The 27,989-nt window shown below is 40.9% G+C and overlaps 1 long non-coding RNA gene across 1 annotated transcript; it reads right to left on the reverse strand.

The window, feature by feature from the left end:
• Positions 1-2,135: 2,135 nt before the first annotated feature.
• Positions 2,136-26,927, reverse strand: LOC116783850. Its single transcript, XR_004355869.1, has 3 exons — positions 25,445-26,927; positions 4,811-4,983; positions 2,136-4,234 (listed from the first exon to the last, which is right to left on the reverse strand). It is a non-coding gene; the product is annotated as an uncharacterized LOC116783850 (long non-coding RNA).
• Positions 26,928-27,989: the final 1,062 nt, after the last annotated feature.

The following is a 27,989-nucleotide window of genomic DNA, read 5'->3' on the forward strand; positions in this document are numbered from 1 at the left end:
ATATGTTTACAAAGCAGGATTTAGTGATGAAATCAGACTGTGGAGTTACCCCTGATTGATTTAGTATACCAAATGAATGGTTCAGATATGGTAGTTTTACTGGATAGATCCTAGGGAAATACAATCATGAATACTAACAAGATCCATTAATTTACAAATGCATTCTTATTGGCTTGCTAAACAAATTCTTGATGCTTCAATGACCCCCCTCAAAGAGATGATACATAAAAGTGGTAGTATGTTTTGGTTTTAGTAATGGAAGAGTTTGGGTGTTTTTGAACAACTTTTAATGTGAAATACCCATTAGCCATCCTACAAGCAGACTGGCAGACTCGAATTTCATTTGATATAAAATATGGATTGATACTTTAGTAACTGTTTAGAATGGCATCACCTCCAAAGTAGTACGGAAATTTTTGTTCTATTACATTAGCCAAAAGACAAAGTGCATCCTTGGACTTCAGCAAATAGGAAATTTAAAATATCAGATTCTTTTTTGAAACTGTTTAAGGGGATTATAGCCAATTATTTGGTTTGCGTCAGTGCTGTTACTGCTTAACTAGATTTGCCACAACAGCCTCAATTCTGGCTTCAGATCCTTCTACCACTGTAATAAATCTGGAGCAAATCCATTACAGTGATTTCGCACTAGTTTAGCAGGGATCAGAATCTAAACTAGTTTCCTCTTGCTTCAGCTCTCCTGAGTATCACCATTGCACAGGCTTTTTCCAAACTTGATGGAGATTTGCATTCAGTGGTTTCTCACAGACTTCACAGGCATAATCCAAAAGATGCACTTTCTCTAGTCCCCTTCTAACTGGCATTGGTAATTGTCATATTAAAGGCATTTCCTAAACAGAACGGTTTTGTTCTTAAAGAATATAGACTGTAATTGTTGTTTGCTGCAAACATTTACTAGTGCCTTATTTATACAAGCTTTTGTTTAACTGTTCCTCACATGAAGTCCTGCTAAAGATCTTGTATCTAGTACTGAGGCATACAGCGAACTTCTTAAGTAAGACTAGATATTGTGATGTTTACAGTTTAGTACCTAAAACTAGAGTCACAAAAAGACAAAAACTGATTGCGAGATGTTCATCCAAACCACAAGCACATCTAAACCAGAGCATTTTTATCCAATCCCAGCTCTAGAACTGAATTTCAAAAATTACTCTTGGCTTCATTATCAACTTATCTACAACACAGTTGAATTATTCTGTCCTGCCAAGGTATAAAACTAAAATCTGAATTCCACCAACACCTGGCTGATATTAAAACCATAACCACAGAAATTCCTGTAAGCACAGGTAGAAGTACAAATACCACATAGTGGCGACTTTACAGATCTTGCACGTTAAGTCTCAGGTTGCTTTGCAACAGCCACCACTTTTTTCTGCCTGAAATATGAACTAGTATCCACAACTACTCTCACCTTCTCTTTGAAGACCAGAAATGCATAGATTATGTGCATAATGGCTGTAGTGGTACCCTAACAGGAACAGATTTACATTTTACACCATACAGGGCCAGGTGTTCCTCCCAGTAAATTCAGGTTCCGCTGGTCGTTCAGGGGAGAACTTGAGAAACAAGTAGAAAGGCCTCAGAATACTACTTTTAAGACCTACCTATTATTCACTATACTACTAGATACCTAAATTCTACTACATAAAAATTGAACAACTAAGCTCTGTATTACATGCCATTTAACCCATTCTCCATCTACAGAGAAATCCAGACAAAGAAATTATAGGGGTTTTTTTGTGACTTTGGTGTGTACTTTGTGAAAATGGTGTAGGCTTTCTTATCAAGATGGTAAAAGACATCAGCTGGCTATTCCAGTTCTTCAAACTGAAGTCTTAAATATCCCTATCTTGGATTATCATGCACTTCACTCCTGAGAATGACCTTATAGAGTGCACTAGTTATCTTAAAACCATTTTGGTCTTCAAAATTAACTTTTCATTTTAATACAAAAACATTGACTAAATGTAAAGTATGTTTCCAGACTGTAATTCCATAATTTCCGGCACTGTATTTTTCTTTCACTCTTACCCTTTCTCTACCTATATATATATATATATATATGTATATATGTGTATATATATATATATAAAATCATTGTTTTTTTAGTCATTGTTATTCCAATGCAATCTATGTAAAAAACCCAGAATGAATTGTTGGTATGTTTGAAATTCACAATGATACCTCCTGAGTTCAAGGCACCAGTAAACATACTCCACTTTTAACACTGCAGGGTATAGTAGCTTAACTGATTCTGTAGGATAATTGCTTTTCTTAGCTGTAGTTTTTCACTTTAATTACTGCTGGATGTTATTTATGAATTTCTCAGTATTGAATCAGGTTGCTCTTGCATCATCACTTTGCACAAATGCCTTAGAAGCTTGCCAAACTAGCATGTAAAAGAGACCTCATTCAAAATAGTTTAGACAAGAAAAAAAGAACTCATGTGCTTTACGCTCTGTGTATGCTGAAGTCAATAGATAAACTCCAGTCTTATAACGAAGTGGAGCTTTCTGTTGCACCTCCTGTTTAGATTGGTTCTGCAAGGGCTTCAAAGAAAAAATCTGTGAGAATTGTGTGTTTAAGTTGTCTTGTGATCACGAATTTACAGAGACTCTGAATGAAGAATCCAGCTGTACTGAATGGTTCAACACATAACTTAAATTGGGCTTTCATGAAAACACATTTATATTCCATATTCATATGATACAACTGCATTAATATGCTAAAGTTAGGTTTTTCCTAAAATTCAAAAAACATGCAGGACAAAAATGAAGCTACTGCAGCCTATTTCTGAATTAAAATCAGATTTTAAGACCATAATTGAATTCTGGCTGCAAATTATTCTGCTATAATAATGGAGTCAGCTCTGTTTTGTTCACAACAAATTCTACACTGCAATTTTACAGGAAGACTCAACAATTCTTTTAAATCCTTTTAAATGAACATGATCATTTCCCCTTTGAGAACATAAAATATAATAAAATGGCTGGCAACTGCAGCATTCCAGAGGATTATTTTGTGTTCTTTTATGTTGCATGGCCACAAACGTGAACAATACTAATTACAGGTATTGCAATGGTGTTGTGTGAGCACATTGTGGGCATTGCATCTCACATAGTGATATTCATCCCTCCTGCAGCAGCATAAAATGTAGTAAGGATAGAGAGGAAGGGGCAAAAAGAGCTAGAGACAAACCAACTTGGATCAGCCTGAGTTAATGGACTGGGTGCTGGCCTAAAAGCTCTGGGCTGTATTCTTATTTTGTTCCTTTCCCTGCAAAATCCTCTATTTCTTATGCATCTGCCTTGCTCATCTTTTATATGAGTGAACTCCCATGACTGTTTTCAGACTGAGGAGGGAATCTTTAACAACTACTAGCCTATGCTTAACAGAATAAAAGAAGCATGAATAAAAGCCCATCGATTTCTATGTAGCAGGTACTAAGTAGTAAAGCAGTATTTGAAACAGGGCTCTTCCTCGTACATTACAAATTCCAAAAGGAATATAAGCAAGGATTTACAACACAGCACATGCCTGCAAATTGCACATCACATGCGGCCTTTGCATATGTTCTCTCAATGTAAAAATATAGTCGACAGACAGACACCATTCTGAACTTTTGAACTAATAAAATCGTGAAAACTAAGCACAAGTATCAGGCAATCAAACTTTACAAATTAATCACACTCAGATGAGGAAAGGAATTCCCCCCAAAAGTGATAACTATTTAAATTTTATAAGTGAGAGAATTATTTTCAAATGTAACTTTGAGGGAATTAATGGGGAATTTAATGTGGAAGGAATCCTTCTGTTAAAGATTAAAGGCAAGCACCAATATATGTAGCGTTGTTTAAGCAAGAGAGTATATAAAACATAAAATGAGAAGCTTTTCAAATGGGAGTGTGTGGACCAACGTTTTATTGACTGACTTGCTAACTAATATTTTCAAGTGGATGTGCTCAATATTCAATTACGTCAAAACAATCTCTTAAATTACTACACAAGCACTCCTTATTTGTATTTCCTCAAATGACAAATTCAGTATTCAATATTCAGTGTTTTTCTTGAAACTTGACAGAAAATCAGGATGCTTCTGGAAATGACAGCTGTATCTTTCTAAAGATCAGAGGGCTACTCTCCTCATCTAACTTGTCCTCTTACTGTCTCCTACTTCTTCAGTAACTCAGTCCAGGTTTACACTTGTCATCGCCTGAGGAGCAAAGAAAATGAAGTATTTTTAGCTACCTGCTGTTTCTGGAAACTGCTGGCTGCTCAACATACTTTTGCCCTATGAGACATCCCTCATCTAGTGAGATACTAAAAGTATAAATGGAGGTCAAACACATAATTCCAGGTGCCTCACATAATTTTTCACCTGGAAAGATACATATGCAAAATCTGGAAAAAGGAATGGGGGATGAGGAGAATGCTTGGCAACCTCTAAATGAGGTAGAGGTTCTTCTGTTGATACAAATAACTCTTCTGGTGAACTCATTCTAGGGTAAACCATTCTTTACCACACAACCAGATTTGCAATGACTAAAATGTGTGACTGACTTTTGCATGAAAAGGTAAGAGGTCAAATGCCCCTTGTCTTTATGAATTGAACTAATTTCTTTACTACGTAAGAGAGGTGGAAGAAGCAGGTGGAAAAAGAAAATAAATTGTCTCCTCTTTTGAAAGAATAGGCCAGGTTTCTACTAGAAATAGAGCTGATAAGGTTTCTAAAAAAAGGCAAAGATGTTAAGCATCCATATTCTATTAATTCTCACAGGATGGTGCATACCTGTGGGAACTTTGGACTCAGCTTAGTACCAACTTCTTTGTGGCAAACTATCAGACTTCTCAGGAGAGCTCCTTTTCTTCCTTCTCACTATAATCAAGACAGCTGTGACATCTGCTTTTAACAGTTTCCAGAGTCTTCAAAGACAATTCTAAACTAGATTATAAGAATTTTCCCTGTGGAAAGAAAAAATGAATGGCAGGTCCACTGAGGACCTTCTTCACCAAAGAACTTAGTACAAATATTAAATTACATAAGAAATCAGAATCAAAACCACAAGGCATTCTCATTTTTTTCAACATTAAAAAAAAAGATAATTGGAAAATGAATAACAGGCTAATGCAATACCTCAGATGAATGAAACTGAAATTTATAAACCAATACACTCTTACTTTTGAGGATAGGACAGTCCCCACATCTAAACTGCAGCTCTCAATATGACAGAGATACAGTGAAGAATCAGTGAACCACTACTTTTGATATGCTGTACAAAGGTTTCAGCATTCAAAGTGTTATGTCCATCTGTCTGTATACAGCTTAAAAGTTAGGCAAAAAAAATGGAATTCTGTGTATATTTATACAGCCCTTACTGCCAAATAATCATTAAAAAATAGACACTTCTCACAGCATTTGCATCTTGAGGTGTCACCACAGAGATCTTAGTGAACAAATCTGGAGAAATGCAGAAAAGCAACATCTGTGGTGGCAAGTAAGCCAACTAAAATAAACTGTAAGCCCATTTTCCAAGTGGTAGTTGATACAGTAAAAGTATTCAGATGCCCCCATATCCAGCTCAGATTCAAAATGTCTTTGTATCAGATTCCAAATGCAGAGTTGAGGCTCCTCACACACATTCATACAAAGACATATCATCAAAGAGAAAATGAATATCTATGCCAGCTCTAGCACAATGACACACTGCTGTCTTAAGAGTAAGACTGACAGGAAGTAGTACAGCTTTATGGAAAGGGCTGCATATCCTTCACCAGAGAATAGGAATATTCACACAAAGTGACTCAGAATAACAAATAACAAAAGTGAACTCCTGGCTGCAGCACAGAAGTACATCAACACCACCATCCCTGATAGCACACACCTTTTCATTCCCACATTGCATGGGTGCCAAAGCTCACTTTTCTAAAAAAACAAAGGGCAATGTTTCTCTCTGAATGAAACATTCCAGGGAGGATTATACCTTTTTTTTTTTAACAGAGAGAACAGCAACCACTGCCCCACTTAGCTCTTCCTTTTCCATGCTCCACTTTTCCATTAACAAATTTTTCTGCCATCTCTTCCTCATCTGTCTTTTCCCTTTTCAAGCTATTTCCTACATGCTGTTTCTGAATCCCTTGCTGCTTTGTACACAGGGATGAATCCCTGCAACTTGGATTGTTGGTGCTGTAACATCCTACAAGGTTACTTCCACTAGCTTTACCTGAAGTGCTCAGAAGAAGGAAATGCACGCACACAATGTTTTAAGACACACAAATTACTGTGTAGGAAGACAAGGGAAGTCAGGGCAAAAGCAGAATGCAGGCACTACTGGAAAAATACCTGGATGGGGAAAGGGTTTGATGTCATACTCCTCAATCCGATTTCACCTTGGCACATCCAAAACCTGTATCAGGATGTAGGAGCTCAATTTTGCAAACCTTGCACAACTAACACAAGCCTTGCCTCCAGGTATTTTGCTTGCTGTTGTCCTGGAGTCACATGCCAGGTTAACCTGCCAAGCTAGGCAATAACAGGCAGGTCAAAACCACAGGCAACTTCAAGCCGCATAACCTCAACTTTATCCTCCAAGTGGCATTCAGCCACACAAGGGGTCTAATCTGGGTACTGTCATCTTGTGGTTGTTAAAATGGTCCAAGCTCACCATTGTATATAACAACACCACCTTCAAAACAGCAAATGAAGAAAGAAGATCTCTCTGCAAACAAATTTTAAATCTCTGACTGTGACTTTGGCACTGCATTGTATTTTCCTACACAATCTAAAAGTAGCAGGAGTCCTTTATAAAGTTTGCAGAGCAAAAAGGGTATGTACTATATAAGTTTACTACTATACCTCTTCTGATGGAATAAATATCAAATAGAAAAATCTGTCTAAACATATTTTGAAAACTGCATGGCCAGCTTATGCAGTAGCTAGATATGCGGCAAGGTTACAGTGTTACTCTCTAAGGAGAATACAATTAATATGCTTATATATTTTGTTCAATTCAAGCACTGTGTAGTCTCCAAGTTCTGCTATGAGAAGTATGGATAACTTCTCATTATCCTTCCTATTCCAAAACACAGTATTTATCACAGATATGTACAATACAGCAGCATAGCTTAGGCCTGTTATATAGGTCAGTATCTGCAATGCACACAAGAACATAGTTTGCCACTGCAAAGGAGAGTGGCTGCAAAATCTATTTTGGATAATCCAATTTATATTTGAGGAAATCAATGTGTGGTCATTTCTAGAACTGTGAATATAAGGCAACTGCTGCATGCTTGTATATTTGATAAGTTTTATTATACTATATCCTTATATGAATGCCTATGCAGTGTAAATGCTTTAATATAAGATACTGAATGGTTTTTTTACACATTATTTTCTAAACGTTGCTACATTTTACTGCATGTTTATTCACTTTTTTGTGTTGGTACAAAGTGCAAGCAGGAAGACACATGATTTTAATAATTTACACAGCAGCTATTCAAATCCATTATAAAAACATGTTCTTATGTAAAGATTTTTAATTTGGCAAGAAATGTGCTTCCTTTAGACAATGGGCTTGGTTCACAGCAATACCTGTGTAATTAATGTTTATTTAGTAAAAAACTGAGTCTGTAAATGTGGCTATTGACCCTGCTGCAAACCACTATGTCAGTATATTTTGATACCTTTGAAAACGTAAATCATCTACATTTACTAGGAAAGCAGATGACCTGTCCTGATTCAAGCTGAAAAACAGTGCTGTAATTGAAAAAGACCATTCTTGAAAAAGAATTGTGTTTGGTGCTGCAGGATGACAATGTAGCAATCTTTTTTTTCTTTAAACAATACTTTTTCATGACCTTAATACAAAGAGTTCATGTTACTTGATTGTGAACTGGGCCCACTGTTTACAGTGTTATTATACATAACCAAAGTTCAGTGTAATTAACAAAACTGATCGAATTTGTTCTTTTGGAAGAAACAAAAAAGAGCCTGACTGCTTTTGCTGAGGTTTTGGAGAGCTGGCTTGGTACAGTGTTCCTTCTGTACCAGTGCATTTTAAACGTAAGGAAATCACTGGCTGAAAGACTGATGGCTAAGGCAGCATTGTCAGTGGTAACATCTGATACTGCTGGAAACTAAGCTACCAATGATACAATACTAAATCAAGGTAGTAATGCATTAGTTTAAAGCTATGTAAATATTTATTTTAATGCTGCAGCATCATAGCTGTCATTTTTCACTGCTTTGATATCCAAGGATTCCTAATACTACACAAATGTATTTTATGTGCTTCATTTTTCAGTTTCAGCACTTTCATTCAAAGCAAATATCTCCCATTTCTTTGTACTGCACTGAAATAAAGACTCTTGTTTCAGTACATAATGCTTCTCCTGTTCTGGTCTGTCTCTGTCAGTGTTTGTTTCTATGAGCACCGAATCATAGATACCAGCCCCTAGTGTCTAGCTCCAAGTACCCTTTCTCCCAGTTTTCTGTACATGCACACACCAAAGGCAAACCAGGCAACGCTGACAGACTACCTGGTGCCTCCATCTAAGGCTCTGTGGGGTCTGAGCAGCACTGACACTGGTACCAGATCAGTATGACTTCTGCATTATGATCTTCTTTTCTAGTAGATTGATTCAAATTAAGATTCTAGATGGAATCTGGGAAAGCAGGCACTACCCTGGATTTCTCATTTCTCAGGAGACTGCCATAGCCATTGTGATTTTCTGTTGCAGGGACTGCAACACATTCTGTTCAGACTACAAGAGTCCTAAACAAATGAGCACAAATCCCCCTCTGATTTCCATCTAAAAAGCTTCTAACCAAGTCTACTGCTAAGTAATTTTCTCTGTGGAGAGAGACTCATGTTCCCTTAGTTTGAAAATGAGAACACACTGCAGCAGAGAACATTTAAACATAAAAAGTAAAGACTGACAGGAGATGAGAGAAAGCTGAATCTCCTGAGATAAGCACTGGTCTTAGTAGCATGTGCTTTTCTAAGAGCTGTTTTATATGTTGCACCAGAAAGGTAGCTTTTGACTGCACAGGACACGGTGAGGTAAACAACAGCTGCTGCACTTTGACTCACACTGTTTCACGTACAACACCTGAACAGATTTCAGGTGCAACGGGAGTGATGTGTTCAGAACAAGGAGAAAGAATCAATTCCCATGAAGAGCAGCTTTACCTTAATTCCAAAATTACTTATGTCCCCATTTTATTCTAACAGTATCAGAGCACCTCACTTTCACATTTTGCATGCTTTTTGCAAGACAATTATTCTACTTGATTATTATTTTAGTTCCCATTTTCACAGTATACACTTAACAAAAATCTGCATCTAAGAACTCATTATTCTTTTCACATATGCAACTTCATAACCATCACATGAAGTAGGAAACAAAATCTTAGTCCTGCTTACAGACAGTGAACAACTTTAATTGCTTACTGTGTACTGTATCACAAAAATTTAAATTCAGCTGCTGACTGCTAATTTTCATATTAGATTTCCTTTCCAAATATGCATTCTCTCCAGAGAGATATGCATGGAAATGTTCAGATGCATTCCATGACAAGACAAAAAAAATTTCAATCCCAGTAGCTGAAAAGAAACCAGCTGCAATGTCACAGTTACAGTGCAGGCCACTGCCACTGGACTGATTCACTGAGAAGGAGAGGATTTATCCTATTCCTTGCCTTTGATTGCATCCAATGGGGTTTGTGCTCCAGTGGAATTAGAGGGTGATGGTGACATGGACGGGTCCCCTCCATTCAGAATCATATGCACTAGTATATAACAAACAACTGCTTTTATTAGACTACCTACTCCTACACAGGTCACATTTCAAATAAAACAGATGATACTTAAAATACTATAATGTTTTTTTAATAGGATGCATTCTTTTCAGACTTGATCCCCACCTCCAAAGCAGCACCGATGCCAAAGTAGGAGGGCACTGATGCCAAAGATGTTGACATCTCCAACTCAAGAGTTTTGCGGTTCCCTACAAAAAGAGAGCCCTTTCCTAATCTCTGATTAGTTTTTGAGTACCAATATTAATTTCTCACTGAGTGCCACATGTATTCAAGCAGTACACTGCACTGAAAGAACCCAGCAAGTGACAGCACATGTAACGTAGTAAGAGCAACAGCAAATCAGCTGTGGTATGCTCTTAGACTTTGCTAACACCTTTGGTGTCAAGTAACATAACAAAAAAACTTAAAATGACATTCTCTTTCACATACTGGTTTCTTAACAGCACTGTCACGGTTTAGCCCCAGCCAGCAACCAACCCAGACAGCTGCTCACTCACTCCCACACTAGAGGGATCAGGGAGAGAATGGAAAGGGTAAAAGCCAGAAAACTTGTGGGTTGAGATAAAGACAGTTCAATAGGAAAAGCAAAAGCTGTGTGCACAAGCAAAACAAATCAAGGAATTAATTCCCTGCTTCCCATGGGCAGGCAGGTGTTCAGCCATCTGCAGGAGAGCAGGGCCCCACCACATGTAACGCTTACTTGGGAAGACAAACACCATCACTCCAAACATCTCCCCCTCTTCCTCCTTCTTCCCCCCACTTTATATACTGAACATGATGTCACATGGTATGGAATATCCCTTTGGCCAGTTTGGGTCACCTGTCCTGGCTGTGCCCCCTCCCAGCTTCCCATGCATCCCCAACTTCCTTACCAGTGTGGCAGTATGAAAAGCAGAAAAACCCTTGTCTCAGCCCTTGTAAGCCCTGCTCAGCAATGACAAAAACATCTCTATATTATCATCTCTGTCTTCGGTGCAAATCCAAAACATAGCCCCATAGGGAAGAAAATTAACTCTACCCTGGCCAAAACCAGCACAAGTACACTTTAAAGCAGCTGAAGTGCATAGCATGCTAATAATGTGCTGAGACACACTGTCCCCTGGTTAAATAACTCCTGAACAGCATATAGTTGTTGGCCCAACACAATACTCCAGTCCACTTAGAGAATTCTACTAAAAGTAGCCTAGGTTTTGGAACTGTATTACAGACGGGAGAAGAATATTTGGAACAGGTGTTCAGCTAATTACAATAACTCTTCCAAATCACTTTATCCTTACTGTCTGACAACCGATGGTGAAACAGTGCCCTCAGTATGGTGCATAGGAAGTCTGAAAGAGTGCACAGGAATCACTGAACAGCAATAACCCACTTTGCAGAGCTCCCGTGTCTCAACTTTTTCTTTTGAACAAAGTACTATTTTGAGACAGAGAAAGGATGGCTTTCTTCAGCCCCTGTACAGCCTCCTTCAGCTGCAGTTTAAAACTCAAGATGCATACACTAGATAATGCAAAGATGAAATCACAAATCATGGTGCAGTACCAAAGAGTCATGTTCCAGTCCGTACCCTGTATCCTCTTTATGAATATAGCTGGTATTGAACCAGTATGGCAGTAAGCCCTTAGATGGATTTTACTGCTGGTGTAATATAATACTCCCAAAGACTATGTTCAGCCTGCCAACAGCATGCTAGCACATCTCCAAGGGTTTTATGAGCTACCAGAAAGGTCATGTCTTCTGTAGCAGAACCAGCTTAGTGAGCTCATTTTAAAGTTTTATAAATGCTTAAAGCATCTCAGCTCATGTAGGACTATCATAACAATGCAGTCCAAGAATACCTGCAGGGCAAAACTTAGAAGTTAAGGACCTGGTCATACAAGCTCATTTCTAACCAAAAGTGCCATTTAAATAAATGAGATAATCCCATAAAGCACAGAAGGATCAGCACATTCATTTCTGTTCATATCGATACAGTATTTAGAGAGTTGCAAATACTCAAAACCTTAGGGATGGCTCTTTCAAAATGTACCAAGGTTATACTAGCGGCACAGCAAATACTTTACAGACAAATAAAGAAGCAAAGTCTACATCCAACCATTTTAGTCCAAGAATACACTCTTGAACACCTTCAGTTTTACAAAAAATGTCTTCTGATCTACAAGCAGAGAAAACAGAGATGGGTAAGGCTGTGAAATCAGCTTAAAAAAGATAAAATAAATAGGCAATCAAAATAGCATTCCAAGCTGTGGTCACTATAACATCCTGGAAAGTCTGGTCCCCACCTTTTAAGTAACAGTCTGTAGAATGATCTTTTAAAAATATGATGTTCTTGATCACCTGACTTGGAGAAAAAGATTGCTCTAACTCAATACAAGGGATTCAGCCATGTCATGGGACACCTAAAATAGACTGAATTCTGCAACCTGACCTCTTTAGTTCTGCGCTTGCAAGGAAACGGTGCAAAAGAGTAAAAGTCTGTACCTCATCACTGATCTATACTCTGACCTAAGTCTGTACAGCAGAAGTTAGTTTTCACACTGAAGTGTGAAATTTATCTCTGTGTCTCACACTGTTGCAATGCCTTGTCAGAATTAATGCCTCCAGAATGTTTTCTATATAGAGGGAGGTGCCTTCTTCCCCAGCAACTCGATAACAAGTCACTCACGCAAGTAAGAAACCTGTATGTTACAGGGCAAAAAACATGTTACACTTCAGTGAAAGAGCAATCCAAGAAAATAAGTTGGATCCTACACTGCACCATAAGTGCAAAGGGTATGGCCAGCTAACATAAGCAAGAAAGTGGAAAAAAAATAACAAACTCAGAGGAAAAAGTTGTACATCGAAAATTCCTAGCCCCAGCCTGTCTGATCTCCTGGCAAGTTTTAGAAAGATGGAGGTTTCTTCAAACCATCTTCTTGGAGAATTTCCGTACTGGGAGTCATCGCAGAAACAGCAGCACGGGACTAAACACTGCAAGCTGAGGTTCCACAGCCACAGAACAGAAGCAGTAACATTTTGGCTAATGAACTGATTAGCAGCAGCTCCAACTCCAGCAATGCTGCTTTGACAGACTTCAGCAAAGACTTCTAGATATTCATTCTGCCAGTAGGCTTCAGACCCAACATGCTTGGAGTACCAAGCCTTCTCTAAGTATCCTGAAAGCTCTTTAATTCAAATATTTTATGGAATAAGTCAAGTAAGAAACAGGTAAAAAGACAACTACTTTTCTATTTTGACTATAACCATATCTGCAATACAACAGAAGATGAAGTAGAGACTTAAAATCTCGGTAAGGATGAAATACTTTGAAGATTGTGGCTTATTTACCTTTAAATAGTCAAATTTAAGGTTCAGAACAGCAACTAAAAGGCATGCTTTACAGGAAAATGTTTTTAAATGGTCTGGTTTACCTGTGAACCTACGGAAAAAATATATCAGAATTATCTAAAAATTAAAAACAAACAGGGAACAAAACGGTAAAATTATGATCTTCATATGCATATTGTCAGGAACGTACATTGCTGCCTTTGGCACACTGTGACCAGACACATCACGTTAATAATAAATATCAGGACTAGAAATTCAAACAAGTTGGAACTTGTTCCATTGCCATATTTATAAGGAAGAAACAGAAAAGTCAGTTGTCACAAGTTTTTTTTTGTATACCCTATAAAACTGCTTATTTGCAATTCCACTAAGTTTTGTTAGCCTTTTAGAATTACATTAAATCAATAATGGGGGAGAGGAGTTTACCACCATTATGGCTTCTGGAATGTGTACAGGAATTGAACAGGAATTATACTAATAGCAAAGAAATTAATGAGAGAATCAGGAGCTCCCATCTGCAAGTCAGAAGCATTAAAGATACTGCCCAAGTGATCCCTCTTGGTCTCCTCTCCACGTGATATTGTGCACTTGTTGTACACAAAAGCTTCCTTCAGAATAAAGCAAATTCTTTAACAAAGCCAAGACCTGAAGAAGGAAGTGCATGGATCAGTCCTGACGTAAGTTAGCATTTCCACAGGACCCATACAAGTTTACAAGCAACAAAGGAAATTCTTTGCAAGGACCAGAAAGGTTTCACTTGCCAGAGTCAGGTATTACAGTGCAGTTCTGGATGGGTGCTGAAGAGTCACCATATATCGTGGCAAAGGGCCTCAGGAGATATGGTTGCAGTCTGGTCAACCACCAAAAGACTAATTTGCGATGTTAAATACTCAGAGCCCCATCAGACACATTTCCTTTGAGTCAGTGGCTAGAGAAGTGCACATCAGTAATGGCTCCCTCCAGAGGCAGAATCCTCTCCTCCTGCAGCAAAGACACCTGGTAACATAATTTGAAACAATTGGTATACTCCACATAAACTTAATATCCCTCTCTTTGTCTCAATTAGTGAAATTTTTCTCAGAACTGCATACAGGCTTCCTGATTTCATAGGCATCGTGCCCATAAATAAGCCTGTCTGACCTCATAGCTAGCAATTTATTAGCAAAAATAACCATTTTAACATTTTAGCTCAGCTCTGAGGTCAAACCAAAGATCTTGATCTTTAGAGCATCAGTCAATCAAAATCAAGTCTCAGTTGCCCAAATGACCTAAATATGCACAGCAACTGCAAGCCCCAGTGAGATTGTATACCATCCTGCCAGATCAGGAATTGTTTGCTCTGAAGAATAACACAAGACATTACCAACAGCTCAGATCAGGAATCTCCATCAGTTCTCCAGAGAACTCAGTGACAAAAGTCTGAATAAATTCACACCACATCCTTTAATTTATGTGTCTGTGGTAGTTCTGGGCTACAGTAGGTCATAAAAAGCATGAGATCAGAACCCAAACAAAATTTACTACATCTTATGGTACCAGTCATTAGAGATCTGACTGTAATTAGACAGATGGAAGCAGAGAGCAAGCTTTTAATGCTCATTTAGTCTCTCTCACGAATACTTCAAGAAATTGTCTCTTCTTTCAAATGAAAAAAAAAAAGAAATGCTTGTACACTCTGAAAAAGGAATGGTAAAATGGTACCATCAGAAAAATAAACATTTGTTGTAGCAGCAGTGCGTATAAGAATTACCAAAATGTCATGGCCAGTACAAGCGGAGCAGTTTAGTACGCTAAAGTGTTCAGGTACTCCCAGATGGCACAAAGATATTCTTCCATACTTTGCTTTACTCTAAAACTAGATGAAGTGTTTCATCTCATTTCAATCTCTCCTCACCTTGCCATAGTAAGAGGTACCAGTTTTCTGACAGCTGTTCTAGACTTATACATAGCTAGTAAAACTCTTTTCCTCAAATTTGCTGGTGTTCCCAGCGGAGCAAACATACAGTTAACCAGAATTACTTTGTACCTGTAGCATCAGATGAAAGTCATTGCATTGGTAAAATGAAGGAAGCAAAGTCAACAACATCAGAAATCAATTTAGTCACAGTACCTTAGTATTAGAAGCCTGCACAGTCCAATTCAAGAGATTTGGTATTTTTAGGTAAAGTAATGCTCACCTCTTGCACACCTTAGCGCAAATTAAGCTCACAGAAGTCTGCAATGTCCCTGAAAGTATATTCTGCACTGAATGATCTTCTAATGCCTCAGCTCTCCTACAAACACACAGAATATTAATCCTATGGATTTAGGAGGAAAACAACCTCTCTCTTGGGGTAGGCCTGATTACCACTGCTGGGGAAAATGTGCACATCACAAACCCCAGCCTTGATAGTTTCCTTTCACTCCCATGCAGTGCTGCTGGGGCCAGCCAGGTGCCAATGTGCCCACCCCAGTCTGCTCCCCCACTATGTGGCCCAGACAAAAACTGCTGACAGGAGCCAGCCAGGACTGCTACCCAGCTCTGCTTCCATTACCAGCACACACGGAGCAGACCGACTCACTGTGCTACCCCACACTAGGCTCTGGAAGATTCTGTGGCCATGCAGCAGAGCTGCAGCATTGTGTGCAGATGCTGCCATGTTACACAGCCCACCCCAGCATCCTCCTTGCAGGGTGCTGAAATGGCAGCAGGTGACTCCAGTGGCCATGACCATGTACATTGATGCTTTTCAGCCATGGTTCCAGGGCTCCAGGAGAAAGTGGAGGGATGCTTTCTTTTGGCTTTTTGACAGGTATTTCCTGTCAAAAAATGCAGGTATTCTGAGAGGTAGTTCTCAAGCCAAATGAAAAAACAGGCCAGTCTCAACCTTGTGCCAGATTTTTCCTTCTCCTGCCAAGCTGCTGAAAACTGGCTTTTATGGCAGAAACTTTCTGTGGAAAATGAATGATTCTCACAGCATGGTTATTTGCCACGCAGAAGAGCAGCTTGTGCAGTCCACCAACCTGGGTACACATCGCTGTAATAAAGAAATCCATGCCATGGGAAAGCTTGGGATCTGAATCAGAAATGTAAAGAAAGGATAAATCTAAATGAACCTGAGCTTCGAAAAGGCAGCTCGATGTCGTGAGGGTGAGGGTAATGGTCACTTGGCTCCCATGCTCCCTTCAGTGCCCAGTGAGGGAGCAGAGAGCAAGGCATAGTAACTTTGTTTTTCATACCAGGGTCTCTCAAAGTCTGGAGCTGCATCCAGTCCTCTCATATCCCCCTGGAGAGGGACAGAGCACTGTCATGCTGTCAGTGGGACAGGTTCCTTTGTTTCTGGCAAAAGATATATTTGTATTTCATTTCTCTGGGAAAGAGTAAAAGCAGTTTCTCTGCAGGTATTTAATTTTAGATCTTTTCAGTCCCCAGACTTTTACAGGCTTTTGCTCTGGGCAAAAAATTCGTCTATGGGAGAAAGCATAATGAAAAGCTGGCATTAGTGCCACAGGAGATAACATCATAGTAAGCCTGGAAGGCAACTCGAGAGGTTGTCTAGAGCATTCTTCTTCTTTGTAGGATTAAAAGTCCCTTTAATTCACATGTGCAAGGTCAAAACACACTACCCCTTCCTTTACCCCTGCAGTGACCAAACTAATCCCTGCTTATTCACACCCCTCAGTGTCTTGAGTGAGACAATCGGAAAGATTTAAGAGGAACTGGAGTGAATTTGTTTCATTAAGTTATTTCAGAAAGTTCAGCCTCAATTTGTAAACCCCTTTAATGACACTAATCACCTTGTTATTGCTGTCTGTGTTCACAGAATGACAGAATCACAGAATATGCTGAGTTGGAAGAGACCCATAAGGATCACTGAGTCCAACTCTTAGCCCTGCACAGGACTATCCCCAAGAGTCACAACCATGTCCCTCGGAGTATCATCCAAATGCCTCCTGAACTCTGTCAGGCTTGGTGCTGTGACCACTTCCCTAGGGAGCCTGCTCCAGTGTCCAATCACCCCGTGGGTAAAGAATCTTTTTCTAATATTCAACCTAAACCTCCCCTGACACAACTTCAGGCCATTCCTTCAGGTTCTGTCACTGGTCACCACAGAGAAGAGATCAGTGCCTGCCCCTCCTCTTCCCCTCATGAGGAAGTTGTAGACTGCCATGAGGTCTCCCCTCAGTCTCCTCTTCTCCAGGCTGAACACACCAGGTTGACCTCAGCTGCTCCTCATATGGCTTCCCGTCAAGGCCCTTCACCATCTTTGTTGCCCTCATTTGGACACTTTCTAACAGCTTAATATCTTTCCCATATTGTGTTGCCCACAACTGCATACAATATTCAAGGGGAGGCCGTCCCAGTGAAGAGCAGAGTGGGACAATCACACTTGCTTTGCTTACCATTTAAATGTGGAGACAGATTTGCCTCTAGGTGAAGTTAAAGTCTGCACAGTGCATGCCTCAAACCAAAGAACGAGGGCTGCAAAAACGATGAATCCTTACACATTGTGTCCTAGTTACAGGGACCGGGTCCAGTTTATCACTACGTGGGTATAACCAAAACTGTGTATTCTACACCCTCTATGTCATTTGTGATGGACTGTTAATAATAGATCATTTGCAGTAGCTGCCCAGGGCACACCTGGCACCTCAGGCTACAAGCTGGGTGTTAAAGAAATACTGTGAGGCAGGGGAGTGTTCTTCTGTTTTCACACCAGTGACTCGGCTGTGATAAGTCCCCCTAGGGAGGCATTAGCACTTTCACATCCAGTCTGAGGGGTCATCTCTGCTAATGGACCATAATGGACTGGCATAATAGGCACCTGCAACCACCTAGTGCATCAATGATTCCAAAAATATCCCATGACTCACAGAGTTAAATCACCCTTTGTGAAACTCCCCATGCTGGGGGAGATAGTGGGCATTCCCATCTGAATTTGAGCATAACAAATTTTGGGGTTTGGCACCACTCGTTGGATCCAGAGGAAGACCAGAACTCCAACAGGACTACAACTGCCACTCTCGACAAGACTGTGATCATTACTCCAACAGGACTGTGACCATCATCTAGACCAACAGGTTTTCCTTTCCTTCTACTTTGCACCCAAGGGGGCCATGTGGTGCTCAGCACAGGGGTTGACAAACACAGTTCTATTCTTTTCCCAGGGTGTGGGGTTATACATCTGTCTTTGGGGGTTAAAATAAGTTTTTCTCTGTATCATTGTATTTATGGTAATATTTTTAGTAAATTGTAACTCTGACCTGTTATCTCTCTTGAGATGGGTTCATTTCTCCATTCAGTTTACTTTTAAACCAACACACATTGCTACTAATTAGATGCAACCTTTCTGTCGCATTCACTGCAGCTGTCTCGGGACAGTTATAAGATAAGAGTCTCAATGGCAGAACTGCCCTATGCAAGAATCTACACTAAGCTGAATGCCCTCTGCTCTCCTAAGAGGGAAGCCCAGAAACCTTGAATGCTTTTCTTTCATTTACATGCATTGTCCTGCCTTAAAAATAGCTAGGGGTTAGTGTACTTGCAGAACTAAACGTGAGATTGTGCCATTTTTAAATTTCAGAGCAAAATTCTCTCCAACTTACTGAGCAGACTTACATTTCATCCTTCTCAAGCACCTGAAATGGCTTTTCCATCTGGAATGTATGCATGCATGTCTTAGAAGAGGTAAAACAAAGGCTCCTACCATTACACAATTTTGAGTTGAAGTTAACACATTAAAAAGAAGAAAGCTGTTCAAAAGATATAAAAGGTTTCTATTGGCAGTATACCTTTTCATTTAACCTTTTTTGTTTTATACCATGCTTCTGTTCACACAGATGCAGGGAGACCCACAGATGGGCATGGTGCTGCTGTGATACAGACCATAGCCAGCAGAAAAATGAGCTTTCAGAGAGGGTTCAGTAAAAACCTGTGCTGTGTTATGTGTAACTCTCTGCAAATGATCCTCAATAGTCATGGAAATTAGTTCCATTTGGCATGAATCACAAGAAATGCTAAGTGAAGGCTTCTAAAATGGGCCTGTTAGGAAAGAGAAATAATGAGCTGCTGTACTTTTTTTAACACTCATTAAAGTGGGACAGCTGTTGTTTAACAGTTAACTGCAGGAAATAAATGCCAAGAGTCATAGATAACTGCAGGTAAGGCTACCTGCCCTTTATCTGAGCAATTTGCATATCATACCTAAAGTATCACACAATCGAAGGTTGGCATTTTTTGAAAACTATCTCCTAATGACAGGTATCAGGTATGGCTGTCACTAAGAAGGTGGCAAATGGATCATATCAAGGACCCCAAAAGTTCTCATGAAGAATTTCCAGCTAGGCAGTGTGGCAATGGATTTATCATATACAGGATGGAAGAAGTCCTGTCAGAGATGGACTAGTGAAGAAAATGAAAACAGTTCAAATGTTATAGAAACCGAAGTTTTTAAGGTGGTTTAAACAGGTTTTAAAATGGCTTTTACCTTTTTGCAGAGTCACTGTCTCCCTCTTCCCGACACCCCCTGTGAAGCTATTGTCTCCCATACAGAGTGTCCTGGGAAGGTGTCCTGAGATGTTTCTCATTGGTCCCTTGTTAACCCCTTCCTACTGGCTGTTGACCCTTTACCTGATGGTTTTTTCTATGTGACCCTGAACTTGTGATTGGTCCCCTTTTGACCCTCCTGAAAGCCTTATAAACCCCTACCCCACAATAAACTTCCTCTTTCGTCCGTCCCTCCCTGGTGGTCTGTGTGCTCCTTGCAGGGTCGCAGGGCCACGTGCCGGGGGGCAGGGGGGAAGAGCATTCACCTCACAGGTAATGGGCTAGCAGCCTAAGGCCTGGAGGTCTCCCCCATCCCACTAATCCGTCGTAAGGCAGGTGCATTATAGCTAAGATATCATGCTGTGTGCTTGTTTCATACCCAGTAGAATCACCACAGCTAGAACCTTTGGAGTGATAGTCCCTAAAGCATATGCAACAGGCTGCTCATAATCCCCTAACCCCATGTCCCATGCCACGTGAAGCTTCTGCTGCAGGTGAATAAACACTGCACCTTCTTGCTTTCATTGCAAGTCAAGTCTCTGTGCTGTTGAGGACTGCCTCCTTTACCTTCTTGGAGAATGACAAACACAAGGCTGATTTATCTTCATAATATGTCAGCTTGGAAGTTCAGCTATAGCTGGAAGGCAAGGGCTGTGATTTGAATCCTCACAGGCAAGGGCAAGAACCACAGCCAGATCTTCTCAGATGCTTATGTTCTGGACATCAGGGTCTTGAATTAGAGTGTGAGGGAAGAGGCAGCATTACCCTCCCAGCAGCTGTTACCAGAAGCAGCAGGAGCTCTGTTCTGCACAAAGCACAGTGTGCTCTGAGTGTCCTTTCTAGGTCAGACCTCTGAGGAGGGAGAGTACCTAGTTTGAGATGTTTGTAGATGTGTAGTAATGACTAAGCTATTCCTCCCTAACAAAACTCAGGCAGCTGAGGCAACAGAAAGCATGAATTTATAATCCAAGAAAACTTCATAGGTGTTTTTAGAGTGGGGACGGGCATTTTGAAAATCATGTTCCTGGAACAAACTGTTCTTTAAACCAAAAAATTAAATTGTTTATAAAACTGGTGTGCCTTCACCCCTTAACAGTGCTCTAGTGGGTATGTTTCAGGGCATGTCAAACAGCTCAGCTTAATCCTCGCTGATTTAAATAGTTGAGGGACAGTAAGGAAAGGCTCAGGGTATGACTTACTTTTAAACTGAGACACTGGGTAATTATATTAATTATTGGCTCAGACCAACTCAAGTCGGGGTGGGGGGGATGGGGATAAAGGGAGAGGTCAAAGTTCATGGAGGAATGCCCTACCCCATATCCAAGCCCCTGAGAGCCTACTGGGGCAGCCCCAAAGCAGCTCTCAGACCTAGGACACCGGGAACACCCCCATTCCACGCTCTGAAGCCCCTAACCCAGTCTCAGATTGAATGGCACAGTGGAAGTCCCGCCATAGCACATAAAAGCAGCAACATGTGCTCTCCATTGGTTCGTTTGAACTCTCCATTTTCTGGACTCCTGTGGCTGGACCTATGCTGGTTCAAAGGTTGGTAGCTATAATTCTCTTTTTCTCTCTTTCTCTACTTCTTCTTCTTCTTCTCCTCCTCCTCATCTCCCTTCTTAATATTTTGGGTAGCTTGAGACCAGGTGGGTTGGATTTTACTAAGTTATATGGGTTAGCATGTGCTAAGTCAGTGCTTTGTGGAATACTTTATTTTGGTTGAATATTACCCTTTAAACTTTTGCCAAGTACTCATATTTTCTAAAGCTTACCAGTAAAAGTACCTCCTGAGAAAAAATGCAGCTTTTCTCCTTTGTGCTCTCTTTATGGTGTTAAAACAACTGAAGGCTCTTCTCTGGATCCCTTTCCCCCCATGATGTGGGGCGGCCCAGTTCTAGTTCCATTTCCATCTGAGGAACCATTTCCGATGGCTTAATGTGGATAGGGAGGGGAGACTCCAGCACCAGGGGTTTCTTCAGGTCCTGAGCCTGGAGGGGAGAGGTGCTCTCCCCTCCTCCCACCCACGTGGCTCCATGGCAGGCACAGAGACAGCACACCAGCGTGGAGAGGAGGCAAGAGAGGAGTTTATTGTTTGGGGGGTTACATTTATAGGGTTAGAAGGACTCAGAGAGTAACCAATTAGAAGTCTCAAGGGGCTTACAGGAACACCCAATCACAGGAAGGGGTTAACAAGGTCCAATGAGAACACCTTAGGACATCTTCCCAGGACATTCCTGCATGGGATAACACTTGTCGTGGGGGGTCTTGGGAAGAAGAAAGCATGAGTTATCAAAGAGACTACAAAAAGCCATTTTGAAACAAGTTTAAACCACAGTTTTCTCATATACTGCAGATTTACTGCCACACTCTTCTAACAATCCGGAGGGTGAATATTGTCAGAGCCTTTTATATTTTTAAAGTAAAAACCCTTCAGTGAGTTCATAGCTCGGGGCCTGGAGTCTTACAAGCTGCTGCAATTACTTCTGACTGCATACAGTTTGTATGAAAATTCACACTTTTGCCATCTCTGTCTTTTGGCAGATATTATTCCACCACTTGCTCATACTGCCTAAATGAAGTGGAGAAGAGGTGCCTTTCATAAATATAGTGGAGAAATTTGTCTGCAGGGAAACACCAGCATATAAGGCCCTCATTGCTGTTATCCACCATATTTGACAATATGATCAAAACAGTATTGTTTAAGGAAAAATTGTTTGAAGATTGTTTAAAAATTCTTTGCTATGACTCAGAAACCTTACCAACACCTTGGAAATCTTAAACAAATTGGAATTGTAATGAAGGCAGTCTCACAGATTCATATGTTAACATTGACTGTTAGCTTGTAAGAAAGACAACTAAATGTAATTTATGAATATGTTTGTCCTTGCATGACCACAAAACAGAATTAAGCAGAGTATACATTCACCATACACTGCGACCATAAAACGGTCCAAACAAATATTCCAGACCAATAAACTGCTCTGTCTGTGCCTTAGTGTAATCAAAACATAGTTGACTAGGCAGGAGCAAACTATATGGCAGCTATCAGCGTTCTTGGGGAATAAATGCTTGTCATGGTTTGAGATTCCCCAAAATCTAATTCCCTAGTCTAAACCCCCTCCTACATCTCAACCTAGTGTAAGATGTGTTTTCCAGACAATCACACAGACTCAAAATGGGGAAAAGGGAATATATTGCAATGACTGTACACATAAATAAATACTACAATACATTATATACAATATTAATTATCTCTACCATGACATAAGTATTTACAATGGATCAAATCTCTTCTCCCCTCCAAATAAAAGTCTGGGAGGGAAGAAGGACAGATCCCTTCTAACTCTCAGGACAGCAGCTTCTTCAGAGTAGCAGTCTATCTCTCTCTCATGCATGCAGCTGTTGCTGGATCTCTGCCAGCACACACGAGGGGATATCCAAGCCCTCGGCCACTCGTCTTCCAAGTGAGGGTCTTCTCTTCCATGCACTGCGTAGCAGGGACAAGCTCGCGTCATCACGTCATACCACAAAGCTCAGGGGTCTTCGTGGCAGTCCCTTTCCTCAGGGGATTCAAATTCCCCTTTGCAGAGCTTCTGTGCCCTGCTTCAAGATGGCTGCGAGCTTCTTTGTAGCTTGCAGCAAGAGAGGGCCTCAAGGTCAACCTCCACACACCGTCCTGGCAAAAGCTCTCAGGACGACCGAGCTTCTTAGTTCCTTTACTCCATCTAGGACTTCTAATCAGTAAGAGTCCACCACCCCGACTTAAGAGGGGTCTCAAAGGAGTCTGGGGTCTTTTGGTTCAGTTCTTACCCCAACTCTCTCTGTAGAGCTAGTTCTGCTCTCATCTGCTGCTGTTGGCTCTCTCTTGGCTCTCTGTCTCCTTCCAGGAGTTCTCTCTGTGTGCTGCATGTCTCTGTTGCTTCGTCTTATCTCTTCTGGCTCTGTGCCACTGTTTCTCCAGTCAGTGCTGGTCTGTCGCTACTCCTGTTGCTGCCCACGGTGGAGAGAAAACTCCCAGCCTTCATAGCTACAGACACATAGTCCAGCTTAACACTGTTTCTGAGTTTCTATGACCCCAGCCGGGGATTGGGGGGCCGTGGCCCCCCAGAGGGGCTCTTTCCCCTTCAGCTCATGGCTTCAGAACATGGCTACTTCTTCAACAACTACTACAACTACCACTCTTCTCTTCCGTTTGGTTGTGATATGTTTATATTTCGCAGAAGCACTCACTGGACAAAACTTCAAAACTTCCAGGGCCACCACCCCCTGGGGTTTTACCATTTTCAACTGCAGGGGAAAAACTTGATTTAAACCACTACAATGCTCCAGAGCAAAATTCTCAGTTTAATTCACCAAAGTACATCACTCATGAGTAAGTCATCGCTCATGAATTGAATGTAGTTATGCCTTCAATAGTATGCTTACAATGAATGCTTTTATGAGTTAAATAGCGTTTTGGATCTGTTCAACATCAGATCTCCACAAATAAATTCAAGTATCTTTTAATTTAACATTTGTGAGGACAGAGGAATTCCAACACACACATGTAACTTGCCACAGAAATGTAGGTGGTCCAGACAAGATGCTATAAGAAGTATTTTCTTTCTTAATGATTTTAAACTCAAAGGAGCTGTGATCAAGCAACCTATTAGCCATCCTGAAGCAACAAATCTAATCAAACTGAAGCATTCAGCATGAGAAGTCTGTAGAGCGTACGCTTCCCACGGGATTTGCAGAGTACAAAGATATTTCAAATCCAGAAAGATGCACAGCCATCCCAAGCTTGTTTTTAAAGAACTGTCAAATTCACAGTCAATATTAACACATCCATTACAGGAATGAAACAATTTTTTTCTAGCACATGTAACATTCACAGGCAGTATGTAATGCAATATGGCAGGCAACACATAGCAGGAACAGGATTCAAAGTCCTGTTTTTGAAAGAGACTGGAACCTCTACAGAGCATATTAAGACTATTCAGGCACCGTCTGAAGCACTCAGCACCACTCAGGGCCACAAATCTCATCGGGTACACCAATGAGAAAGGATATTCCAAAACAGGAAAAAGAACATATTTCAGCCAACTGAAACAGCTGGACACTTAGAAAACTCCCAAAACCCCAAGCATCCAGGTTGCCTAAAACCATCCCTCCTCAGCAACAAAAAACCCTAAAAATACACCACCACCTGCATTAGGGGTAGTTTCCTCCCAGTTTGTTGCTATCAAACACAATCTATATGAACAAACCTCTTTCAGGAACAGTTGGGGGAAAGTTGCTAGCTCCTCATCTGTCTCATGGTACATGGCTGTCACATGTTAGGATAGGATTTGAACTCAGGTCTGGCACCAGCATCTTACACTTCCAATCATACAAGTGATCTCAACCAGCAAACAAGTCACAAACAAACAGGCCTCCAGCATCATACCTTTGGGAATCACAGTGAGTAGGAAATCCTACTTGCTAGTCAGAACATCACTTTCATGGACAAATCTATCCTATCACTGTCTGTCCACTGCACAAATGACAAATGCACTGCTCAACATGACTTAGAAGTGACACAGCAGTGAACCCAGCAAGTATCAATTTTTCTGTCATGACACAACATGTTTGGTTTTCACTCTAGAGGGAAAAGCTTACAGCAGCAATAGCCAGCCTGAACATTCTGTAGGATGTATATACAGTCATACTCCATGACAATGTATTAGGTAGTAAGGAATGAAAAATCTCTAAAAACTGCTTCTATTAAACCCTACCTTGTTGCTAACTACAAATGTGATCACATTCAGTCTGTGTTGACATGGCAGCATGCGTTTTCTAGCCTTATTGGACTTGTTTATCCCAAGTTCATTTGCACTGCCTCAGCTGCTATAGCAAGTCCCAGCAGATGGCATTGTGTTACAAGGAAACATTACCCTGGTGCCAGTTGCCTTTCTCTCACCTCTACGAGTTCAGAGGGGAGTTTTGAACTTCTCTTTCCTTGAGCATATTCTTACTTTCTTCTTGCTCCTGTCGTTTTGCCAAGCCTAGCACATAGTTACAACATTTCAGCTGAGTGGAAATACAGAGGAACAAAGCCAGAAGGAGATAGGAAAACTTTATGTGACTTTTATCTTCATTCTTGTAGCTCTCTTTCAAAATACCTCACCTCCCTTTGCTCCCCAAGGCCAGAATAATCTTCATGTCAGCCCTGGCACTGTATACAACAGGCTGATAATAACTGTCATCTCTCCTGATATGCTGTGGTCTTGTCTTTTCTAGGAGACAGACACTAAGGCAAGAGTGCTGAATTCAGTGCTGAAATATCTCTGAATGCAGGTGCCAGTGAGACATAAAAGGTTTAAGCACAGGTATGTCAATGCAGTTGTCTGTATTTTGGTGAGAAATAATCCAGAATGGCAGATTGAAACAGGGGGTTTCCAGACCTATTAAATAATGAGAGCTGGGGGTGCAGGTACAGCAGCCTCTCAGAACTGTTGTAACTGCTAGCATTAGTATTCAGTTCATCTTCATCTGCCCTTCCATCCATTTTCCCAATTCCCTGCTGATCCAGCTCTTTGTCTTCAGGACTTCTGCATGGCTGGCTTTGTTCCTAAGATTAGAAATCATATCATGCAGATAGAGCAAAGCTGTGCTGTGATTCAAGGTTACAGAGGTTACAACAGTCCTTAGCTCAGTCCATGCTCTTGTATGCTACTGAGTCATGATGAACTGTTGTGCCCAAGCACATGAAGCTGGACTTAGAAGTATGAAAATCTGGTGATGTCCTACAGTGCAGTAGTTCAGGACCATAAAAGTCTGCCAGTGTGAGATGTAATTCCCTCATCTTTATTACAGAGCTGGTGACCATGAAGCATCTAGCTCCCTAGTGACTGTAACCAGGTAAAATCAATGAGAAACAGGCACCAGCAAAGAACTGGAATAAGTGGAATCACTTAAAAAGGAAGATATTTGAGTGTAATCAATCTGTTCAACTGTGGAAGATGCATAAAAACAATGAGATCAAGTTAATTCTGGTTCACTAAATAGAGCTTCTTCAGCATCTGCTTTGCTTAGTATCCTGCTAGTTTGCATGCCCAGCTGTACCAATGCATTTATACATTTGAGAGGCCTTATTCAATATGTCACTAACTGTTCCCGGTTTAAATGCTGGAAGGGCACCATTTCTGTGCATGAGATTCTGACTTTTGATAATTACTGACACGAGCAGGAGTTCCTCTATCACTCTGTTGCTTGCAAAAGAGAACCTTTTTCCTTGCGCTTTCCATTATCCAGTCATTTCAGTATTATCCAGTCATTATCCAGTCATTTCAGTACCTTTTTCCTTGTGCTTTCTATTATCCAGTCACAGTCTGATCCATATGTAATCATGGTGTGTGTGTGTGTAAAGAAACATCACTACTGTGTCATAAGAAATCTGGAGAACCTTTGCTCCTGATGGAATACACTGCTGAGGGTGTCGGAGCACAGACTCGGCAGCGACTGGCCAGACATTTTAAAAAGTCGGTCGGTTTTAGTCTCGGCAGTGCGGGCAGCCTGCTCCGTCTCTTGTGTCACATGCTGGCAAGAGTCGCGAATTACAGCTTCCCAAGAACAGAGACATTGTCAGCGGGTAGCTGGAATGTGGAGCTCAGGCGCTCAGGTTAGTGGGAAAATCTTGTGAGCAGAGGTACGGGAGGATGTGCTGGCACACCGCCGAGCTGTGCGGGACACCTTGCACCCACAGAGCTCACATCCGACACAGCTGACGCACTCCACTGTCCGCACTGGGCTCTGCAGCGAGCTGGCAGGGTGTAATTGCTCACATGAAACACTAGAGTACTATATTTTTCTGGGGCCTGTGCAGACTTTGGCTGGCTCCTTGGAGGCCCACATGTCTGTGTGGTGTTCTCTGTTCTGGTGCTGCAGATGGTCATGGCTTAATCTCTTGGGCTGTTCAGGCTGTGGAGGGATGCTTGTCTTTTTCCATTCTTCAGCTTCCTCCTTTGAGGCTATGCATTGCTTCCGAACAGGATTTATCACAAGCTGAAGGGGGCCACCTCTTTTCAAAATCTGTGCAGTATAGCATTTTTATATGTCACAGATCTGCATCTGAAACAGATAAATAAACATAAGGTATTATTAGCAAGTGCTTGATATGCTAGGACTTGGTCCAGAACCCACTGAAATTGGAATTTTTCCCTAGGCGTTTAGAGAAAATAGTTGAGGGAAAAAAAAATATCAAGATAAAGTCTAACATCTGCTCAGTGTCTGTGACATGCTGTGTCACTGAACTATTTCCTAACTGAATAGCAAGTTCCC

Source organism: Chiroxiphia lanceolata, chromosome 3 (assembly GCF_009829145.1).
Source record: "Chiroxiphia lanceolata isolate bChiLan1 chromosome 3, bChiLan1.pri, whole genome shotgun sequence".
In the NCBI taxonomy this organism is placed as follows: Eukaryota; Metazoa; Chordata; class Aves; order Passeriformes; family Pipridae; genus Chiroxiphia; species Chiroxiphia lanceolata.